This window comes from Saccostrea cucullata, unplaced genomic scaffold (assembly GCF_032062105.1).
Source record: "Saccostrea cucullata isolate Sc308-1 unplaced genomic scaffold, CSIRO_AGI_Scuc_v1 ctg2697, whole genome shotgun sequence".
Lineage (NCBI taxonomy): Eukaryota > Metazoa > Mollusca > Bivalvia > Ostreida > Ostreidae > Saccostrea > Saccostrea cuccullata.
Genome location: NW_026933547.1, coordinates 47513 through 57169, shown reverse-complemented (window position 1 = coordinate 57169; position 9657 = coordinate 47513). Strand labels below are relative to the sequence as shown.

The 9657-nt window shown below is 32.4% G+C and overlaps 1 long non-coding RNA gene across 1 annotated transcript; it reads left to right on the top strand.

Moving 5' to 3' along the window:
• The first annotated feature begins 4766 nt into the window (after window positions 1-4766).
• On the top strand, window positions 4767-8091 carry LOC134238613 (uncharacterized). Its single transcript, XR_009986052.1, has 3 exons — window positions 4767-4872; window positions 5222-5365; window positions 7907-8091. It is a non-coding gene; the product is annotated as an uncharacterized LOC134238613 (long non-coding RNA).
• Window positions 8092-9657: the final 1566 nt, after the last annotated feature.

The following is a 9657-nucleotide window of genomic DNA, read 5'->3' as shown; positions in this document are numbered from 1 at the left end:
TGATAAAGCTCTGCTTCAGCAGCAAAAGATATTATATATGTATTTTTACAGTATTATGGAAGGAAAGTTACTATTTTTGGCACAAACAACTACACCATTAACATATGTGCATTTTTCAGCACAAAGGACATGTACATGTTGTTTCAAACATAAGATCAAAGAGATGTCAAATTATATTTAAAAGTCAACAAAGTACTAAATCTGTATACAGTTTAACTCATATGAGCTAATGCTGTAGTAATTTTTTTTAAATAAAAGTCACCCATTATCATCTTTGAATTAAATTCATCAAAATTTCATGTTCTTTCAGAACCACAGGCACAGGACAATTTAAGTTAAACTTGGCACAGAGCATTCTTTAGTGTAGGGGAATAAAATTTGTTCATATGAAGGGCAGTGCTTTTATAAAGAGATCTCTTTGTTGAATGTCCTGTTCAGAGAACTTTTCTACACTCTTATTGAGATACCAGCATTTGCCAGTGGAGGTCTGCACAACACATCCCTTTGTATTTCTTGTAAAAGTATTGGTCTCTTTCTGAACTGACAAAAAATGGAGATAGTTTATCAGGAACACATTGGGATTTCTTACTATTATAATACTATCTAATTATACTGTGTAAATGTTTTTAAAGCATTTTTTTAGCTGATGATATATCAAAACACTGATATATCCGTAGCATAAAACACTTCACTAATATGATTGCATCATAGGTGATAGTATATGTCTACGAGTCAAAATATGAGGATGTATAAATTTTGTAGGTACAGTTTCAATGGTGTTGGAGAGATTACCATTGGATTATTTATCCTTGTTTATCCTTGTGCTAAACTCCAGAATCAGACTTTAAGAAAGAGTTTTTGCTGTTTGAGTCAAAGAATTAAAGAATGGTAGCAAAGTTGACATTTGAACATTTCACTTTTTGCTTATTGCTAAGATTTGGAAGACCCACTCGTTGCTTTGCAACGAGCTTTGCTCTAGTTATGATTTATATTTTTACAGTAAGGAATCTAATGTCGTGTAAGTCACATTAATTATACTATTTATAAAACATATGGAGATAACAAACAGTATTCAAATCAAAAGTAAAAAAAAATACAAAATAAGTGCAGAGCAAACACAGACCTCCAATAAATCAAAGGTGGAATCAGGTGTCATGGAGGAGTAAGCATCCCCTGCTGACCGGTCACACCCGCCGTGTGCTCCTAGTCATTATCGGGAAATAACGGGAAAAATGGTCGTCAATTCAATGTATAAATAATAAACTAACAATTAGAATGAAGAAAGTCAGTCAGCATTTGACTGAGTGATAAATTGTATTTGCCGACAAGGTCATTGTATCGACCATAAAACTTACATGATTATTACTTTAAACAAGACTGCTGATATTCTTGTTCCATCAACTTTTTTGTCAATAATTTACTTCGTTTCAGAAATTGTTCATACGTAGAGCGCGCTCTTACATCGAATCAACTGAGACACATAAACTCCGTATGCAGGTGATGAAGGTATAAAGCTGCATAAGTAAGGGAAGTTGACGATTGAATAGTTAAAGTCATCACTTTACCATAGAACTTTGTTGTTATATTACCATTAAGGTCTCTTTCAAGTAAAATATCCAAATATGAAAAAAATGTCAAACTCTGTAATATCTTTTATCTCAAGCTCACCAGGATATATCGTATCGACATAAATATGGAAATATACTATTTTTAAACTGAGGCAGCTACAGACAAATAAGTTAATGTTAAAGGTATTTAAGTAACTCGTTTAACGTAGCATACGAAGGGTGATCAAAAAGTTCGCCAACTATCACTATATCTACAAAATATCAATTCTGATTAGAGAAAATGTTGGTAAACAGATAGCCATACACATGATATATAAATAGCATATGCTGAATAAAGTTTAACTCCTTGTTTGTGACGTCACAATGTGAAAATGACGTAACTATGTAGATCACTTTTGACATAAAATGGTTGTCTCATTCGTACTCGTCCAACGAACGACTGTTAAAATTTTAGGTATATCTTAGAAACTCTTTTACAGTAGCATCTAATAATTTGTACAAGGTTTATTCAGACAAAAGAATTCCTTTAATTCAATCAATGGTTCGATTGATCGTTTTAGTGAAGAAATGCAGATGGTTAAATATGATATTTATTATGTTGCCCAGTGAAAGCAAATTTGAAAAGAGATGTGTTTTTTAATTAAGTAATTTGTTATCAAATTTACAGTTAAAAAATAGTTGAATATCTTAACAATAATATTATTAGTATATACCTAAGATATCGTTTCTTTTAGATTGTAAACATAAAAGATGTGATAAAAAGGTGGCACCCAGTGTCTATCCACCTTGAACAAACATCTCTCCCGAGACAGAAGATTTGGTTTTTATTGTCGCCATGCTCATTTTAGGAAAACATATTCTTATCCACCAATTCTGTTGCTGAGATATGGCCATTTCAGATAAATAAACTGCTCTTGTTTTAAAAATTAACTTGCATGGAAAGAAATGTAAAGCTCAGAAAAATCTTTCAGCTTTTGTGATAGAACGCTGCGGAGCGGTCACGTGACCGCTCATAACACGTGATTCGCGAATGAGCAAAACGATGGCAGATATGCATTAAAATTGGAGAGGACTTATTTAGAATACAATCAACACCGAATACATGCAAATACTTAATTCTTTAATGGAAGTTACTCAATTATTTCGCGAACTATTTGATCACCCCTCATATGTCAAAAAAAAATGTTATAATGACATTGTTATATATCAAATATAACATTATCCAAATAAATGATTTTTTGTTTTTAAAGATCTGTAATTTTAGCATTCCAAAGTAATACATGAATATTTTATATGCATGCAAGCTTTACCAATAACACATCCCATTCTGAAACTAACAGGAGTTGTTGTTGTTGTTTTTGTTGTTGTTGAAGTTAAGCTAAGATTAGTATATTTTGAGAATTTTTTATCTTACAAGTTTTGTAAGGTAAAGTAAGCTATGTAAAAACATCAATTCATTAACTGGTTCTGAAATTAATAAGACTGACTCATTCAATTTGTCAAATGAAATTCATTGAAATACATCCCTTGTCACTTTAGAACTCATTTTGCAAATTATTCATGTACAGATTAAGATGAAAATGACTCTTTTTTTTTTTGAGAAATCCTTTCTTCTAGTAATAAATGTTACGAAGTATTATCATTTTGGTAAATGTAGACCAAAAAATAGTTCTATCACTTGATATTGAAATTTCTGTAAATCTGTTTGAAATAAACTTGAAATAAATCTCCTTTACAAACAGCCATTATATATTAGAAAAGGGGAATGCTGACTTACTGTACGTCTCAGATTATACTGTTCGTTATCTCCATATCCTTCATTAATAGGATTGATAATGAGGAACCAAGACAAAGCATATCAACTGGATTTTTTCCTGTTTCAGATTCATTTGTAATGCATTTGTGATCCTTGTTATACTTTTTATGCTTCATGATCATTCAGGAAAGGTATTTGTCGAATTCCAAATGCAAATTTTAATTTTTACTTCCTTAAACACACTTTTTGGTTTTTTATTTGTTCTTTTGAGTGGTATTCAATTTGAAATATATGCAGTCACGAGTTTATATTGAGGAAATATTTTGTTGTTATCGGCTCCAAAAAAGGATTTTTAAAATTTTTGTTTCCGTATGCATCAGTAAAATGATGTGGCAGTTAACTGTCGTTCAAGGCTTTTCTCTCTGGCAAATAGCCCGTGGGTACACCAGATACTGTAAGTAAACAAAATGCAAATAAAAAAAAATAATAATACTAACTTAATTAATTTCATAAGATATACGGGTTAGCTCTGCTCTCGATTTGAATGGTTTGAATAACTTTTGAACCTTAATACAGTAATTAATGAAATATACACATTTAATATATAGAATTACTATGTGTGTGTTCTAAATGCATACATTAGACGATTAAAAAGAATTAAGGATTATATATGAGTTAAAAGAAATGTTTTTTAGAATTAAAGTATATTTTTCGTAAAACATCTAAACTTTTTTTCAATGAAGATTTATTTGAAAATAAATGCAAAGTGAAATACATGTTTTTGTAGTAAATTTTGACGGAAAATGTGATTATATCGGCACAATAGGTATTGATGATGATGAAACTTATTACCTTACATGGAATGGATCTGAATTTACTCAATCTTGTTCATATACATTCAGTCCCGGCGCAAATAATAAAATATGCGTGGATGCTCAACAGTTCTTTATTTCTGATTGTTCTGCTAAACTTTGGTATTATGGAGGACTTTTGGGAAGCGAACTAAAAAGGGTAAATATATTTATATTATTTTTGTCATCAATCATGCTTGAACATTTACATTTATCCTTTCAAAAAGAAGCATTAGTTATGAAGAAAATGGAAAGTCCACTAATGTTTGTGAGTTTCCTCAAGTTTTAACGGACACCCCTCTCCCCCCCCCCCCCAAAAAAAAATAAAATAAAATCATTTCCTCTTCCGAATATTAACATTCTTGATTGCAATATCTTAATTTTTCTTCATAAAAGAAAAATAATCCTGTCTGTATGTAATTTAATGAAATGTATATTCCTCAAACAATTAAGGAAGAAAACAAACGAATATTCCTACACTACAATCTTACTATTGCATGAAAGATTTAAATAATCAAAACAACTTATTTTGTATGTAATGTTTATTTCACAACAGACATACAGTTGTTTGGATACAATCCTGAAAAATTCTGTGGCGAGGAATTCCATTATGTCAAGATCAAATTAACAAAGTCGTCAAAAACGAATGCACTCGGAAACTTTACACTGAAAGTAACGACAACAGGACCTTTGCCAGGTATGTTTTAAATATAAATTAAGTGAATTTATACCTAGCATATAAAAAGAATATTATTTAAAGAGCAATGTTCACTGTAACACATATTTGGCCCTGTTGAAAATGAAATATCATAACTGCTCAGTATCAATTAAAAATACATAATTTTTTGAATAGACCTAAAGTGAACTTAGCTCTTCGGAGATGCACACTATAAAAAATAGTCATCTTTAGCAATTATTGCAAAAACAAATCCATAAGGCGCTTAAACTATAGATTTTTCCGGGGGTGTTATTGTTATGATATTTTTCTCCAATTATTTTTTTCTGAGTGACAATAATCATATACATTACGGAATAATCTCCAACAGTAGGTATCATTATTGGTTCTATCTTTGGTGGAATCATCTTTCTGGCCATCTTCTTCAGTGTAATAAGATGGATTTGTCGTCGGCGTCAAATCGGAAGAGTACCGAATGGAAATGGTGATCAGAGTCCAATTATTACATCTACAGGTACGATATTTGGAGACTGACAATTGGATTGTTATCATAACAATTTTAAAACTTAACGAAAACCGGTCATGGAATCCAAAAAATGAATAAACAAGCTAATTCAGAGAATTCGTGTCCCCCGCTTAGGGAAAAAGTCGGATCCCCCTGACTGAATTTGTAGAATTATTAAATGTGTACATGTATACTGAAGCAAATAAAATACATGTTTGTCAATTTGCATATAAAGATTTGATTGCTTATTCTTTATTATGTGTATAGAAGATTCTTTTTATATGGAATATTTATCACACTGTAATGATGATTTTATGAGTTTGTACAAGCCAGACCTCATAAATTTTTCATTTCACATGCTGAATACTATCATTTAGTAAAAAGAAAAGAAAAGTATTTAAATTAAAAAAAAGGATCGACCGAGATTCGATCCCGGGACCTCTCATGCGAGAGACATACCACTAGACCACGGATTCACTTTACGTAGTGTCAAGTATATGCAGAACTAAAGTCACATTCATGAATATATTCATGTTCGATATTCTCAAAATTTTACACAATCCATAGTGTTTGATTTATTTAGCCTTTATTAAACAGTTCTAATAGACGTAATAAGAATATAAAGTCCGCCGAGAACCTGTTTTATACGCAATAACTCTCCTCGTGCCCCTGTGCTAAAAATAGCGACATGTAATACTATAAATACTAATACAACAAACGGGGCGGGGCACTTTGAGAGGGATGAGAGAGGCCCTAGGGAGTTTTGGTATAAAGTTACATTGCATAAGCTCAAAATCTTCTTGAAATATCGCCCGGAAAATGATAGTGTTACACACACAGAGAATGTATTAATTTACGACCTTGAACTTTGACCTTTTGACCTCAAAATCAATAGGGGTCTTTATTAGGCCACAAGGAGTTGCTATGTAAAATTTCATTGCAATAGCTATGGTTCTAGAGATATCGTGTGGAAACGAAAGTGTTATAACAGAAAGAATTTGCTTATTTATGACCTTGACCTTTGACCTTTTGACTTCAAATTCAATAGGGGTCTTTTTTAGTCCATAGGAAGTTGCTATGCTAAATTTCATTGCAAAAGCTTAAAGGGTTCTGGAGATATCGTGTGGAAACGAAAGCGTTACAGACAGACAGAAAGACGGACGGACGGACAAACCCAAATTAATATCCCCCACTTTTCAAGCGGGGGACAATAAATATCACCGGGTTCACAGGTGCGTGAAAGTCAGTCAATATATCGGGTCTCAATGGATCAGGGTTTAAAGCGCTGACATGGTACGCCAGAGGCCTCTTCGAGTTCCGGTTGATCACAAATTTTTCAACACCTGTGACATTTGGCGCCAAACGTAACAAAACCCACTATTCCCTAGGAGCATGCTTCATGCATTTTCGTAACTCATAGAATTTGAGGACAAAATTCAACGATGAGGGGAAATTGTCACCTGGTTCACAGGTTTGAAAGTCAGTTGATGAAGGAGATAACGAACAGTAATCAATCTCAAAGTCCATAAAACAATACAAAATAAGAGCAGAGCAAACACGAACCCCCGAAACATCAGAGATGGGATCAGGTGTCATGGAAGAGTGAGCATCCCCTGCCGACCGGTCACACCCGCCGTGTGCTCCTTGTCATGCTGTGGAAATAACGGAAAAATCTGTCGTCCATTCAGTGTAAAAATAATGGAATAACAATTAGATGAAAAACGTCAGTCAGCATATGACGTAATGATAAATTGTATTTGCTGACAAGGCCATTCCACGACATGTGGATTAAAATGATTACCCAGTTTTATGTTAACGCCCCCAAAATGTACCTGATTCAAGATAAAAAATTCACCGCCTGTCAATCATTAAAAAACAATAGCTTTTGATTTGATTGACAGGTCAGCTACGTGTACCTGTGCTTCCTGATAATCTGAGTTTGTATGTTTTGAAAACAATTACCTGGTCACGCGTCATACTCTTTCATGTACCCGCATAGTATACACGCGGGTTAGAAAACTCCAATATGTTTGAATTTTATTTAAAAAAATAATTGAAAGTAGATTATTAAAGCATTGACATTATAAAATTTTTCTTTTCTATCTTCACTGCTGTTTGTTACTTGTAAGTGTTATATCGTCCACGTTATCTGTAGAAGACCGCGTATTACAGAAACCTTGTTTGCCGTAATTGGAAGTCCGACGATTTAAATTATTTTTTAAGAAATATCCGATCTCGATAGCTCAGTGGATAGACCTCTGGCATGGTACGCTGGAGGCCCTTGGTTCTAGTCCCAGTTAAGACTGATTTTTCACCACCTGTTGAGATAAATAAAAATGAATTAAAGAATAATGAAATTTAGAGTAGTTTAGTTGTGTGCCAAGTAATACTGAATTTAAGATAAAACTGTCGGAAAACAAGCATGATTAAAATAAATATCAAAAACATTTTTTTAAATGACCATGGCACGAAAAACAACAGTAATTTGAAAAAAATGAGTCTATGTTTTAATACAGATCACTTGTAATTTGTGTTTATTTTAATACATAGTGACTCTCCATCCACCACCACAACATTACGGCACAACGTATCCCGGCAGAGAGCAGAACAACACAACTCCACATCCTTATCCAAGCGCTGTCCAGAACAACCATTATCCTATCGATTATAACATTCAAACTTCATATCCGACTAAATAACGTTCGTAATGCCCAGGATATTATTGATACGATGATTTAGCCACCCTCGGGTGTTTAAAATGTTCAACTCGCCGTTCGGGCAAAGAGAATATTGCTCTCCGTTTATCATTGTATTTACCTCAAAAAGAACAATTATTGTATATATGTGTTATAGAAGGTCGTTTCTTTTGGTTTTATTTATTTAAGATGCATACTATGTATGATTCATATTTGAAATAGCTTTATTGATATATTTTAATGCTGTGCATCCGAGAATATATTTGATAACCTCGAATATTAATCTAACAAAGTAGATTTATTGTCCTTAGCATAAATTTAGAGCTCCATGGAAAATCCTATTAAAATATTTAGATGGGTATTTATCTTTATGCATTGAGACAAGCCATTCAATTGAGCCTCATTTTCCGTTGGAAAATATGTGTATGTTAAGTGCTGTATGATATGTTATTTAATCATCTCACGTTTTCCTTTTGTTCTATGATTTTTTTTGTTAGATTTGTCTGTTTCAAGCAACAGCAAATTTAAAATAAAATGTTCTTTTTGAAGAACAAATAAGTTAAATTTAGTCATAAGAACGTCCATAACATTGTTGTTCATATATGCGCCAACTACATTTTTGTTCGAGAAATGTTTTGAATTTAATTGCAATATAAACATTTTGTTAAATTTGATAATTAAGATGTATGTACATTAAACAATCATTGGTTGTTTTCAAGCAATGTACATAATTTTAGAAAATAAAACTTTACAAATTAAATGACCATTATGTATGTTTTTATTTGAGATACGCAGGAACATTCTCTATGTATAAACAATTTCTAAAACGAGGTAAATTATTGACAAACAAGTTGATGAAACAAGAGTATCAATAGTCTCGTTTAAAGGCATCATTTTGTAAGTTCAAGGTTCGATACAATGACCTTGTCAGCAAGTTCAATTTATCATTGACATCAAATCCCGACTGTTTGCATGATTGTTATCAGCATTCCTTATACATTGAATTGTCGACAGATTTTCCGTTATTTTCCGATAATTACAAGTAGCACACGGCGGATGTGACCGATAGACAGGATATGCTCATTTCTACATAGTACCTGATCCCACCTTTGATGTTTTGGAGGTCTGTGTTTTGTTTAATTGGGGCTCATATTTGGTATTGTTTGATGAACTTACATGAATTCTTGAACATTGTTCGTTAGCTCCATATGTTTCATTGAAAAGAAATTTGCACACGTCTATCAGTGTGTAGATTTGTTCAAGTGTTGACATAAATATAGTTCCTTGTTTTGTCAAAACAGCGTTTTATATGCGAAGGTATTATACATCTTATCTGTATAGTAAACAGACTCAATGTGAAGACAGCAATCGTTATATTTGATCTTCAGTATTAAACATGTATAAATTCATATAAACCTGCGTAAACAAAAAGTTATTCAAACATTTTTTACCTGAGGAGATAATAATTTTCGTTCTAATGGATTTTATTAGGGAAAAAATTATGTCATGACTGATAAAAACACTTTTAATGCCAATCCAAATCAACTCCGCTGGTTAGGTCCCCAGTAGGATTGATTTGTGAAAAAAAAATTTTGAAAAGCAGGC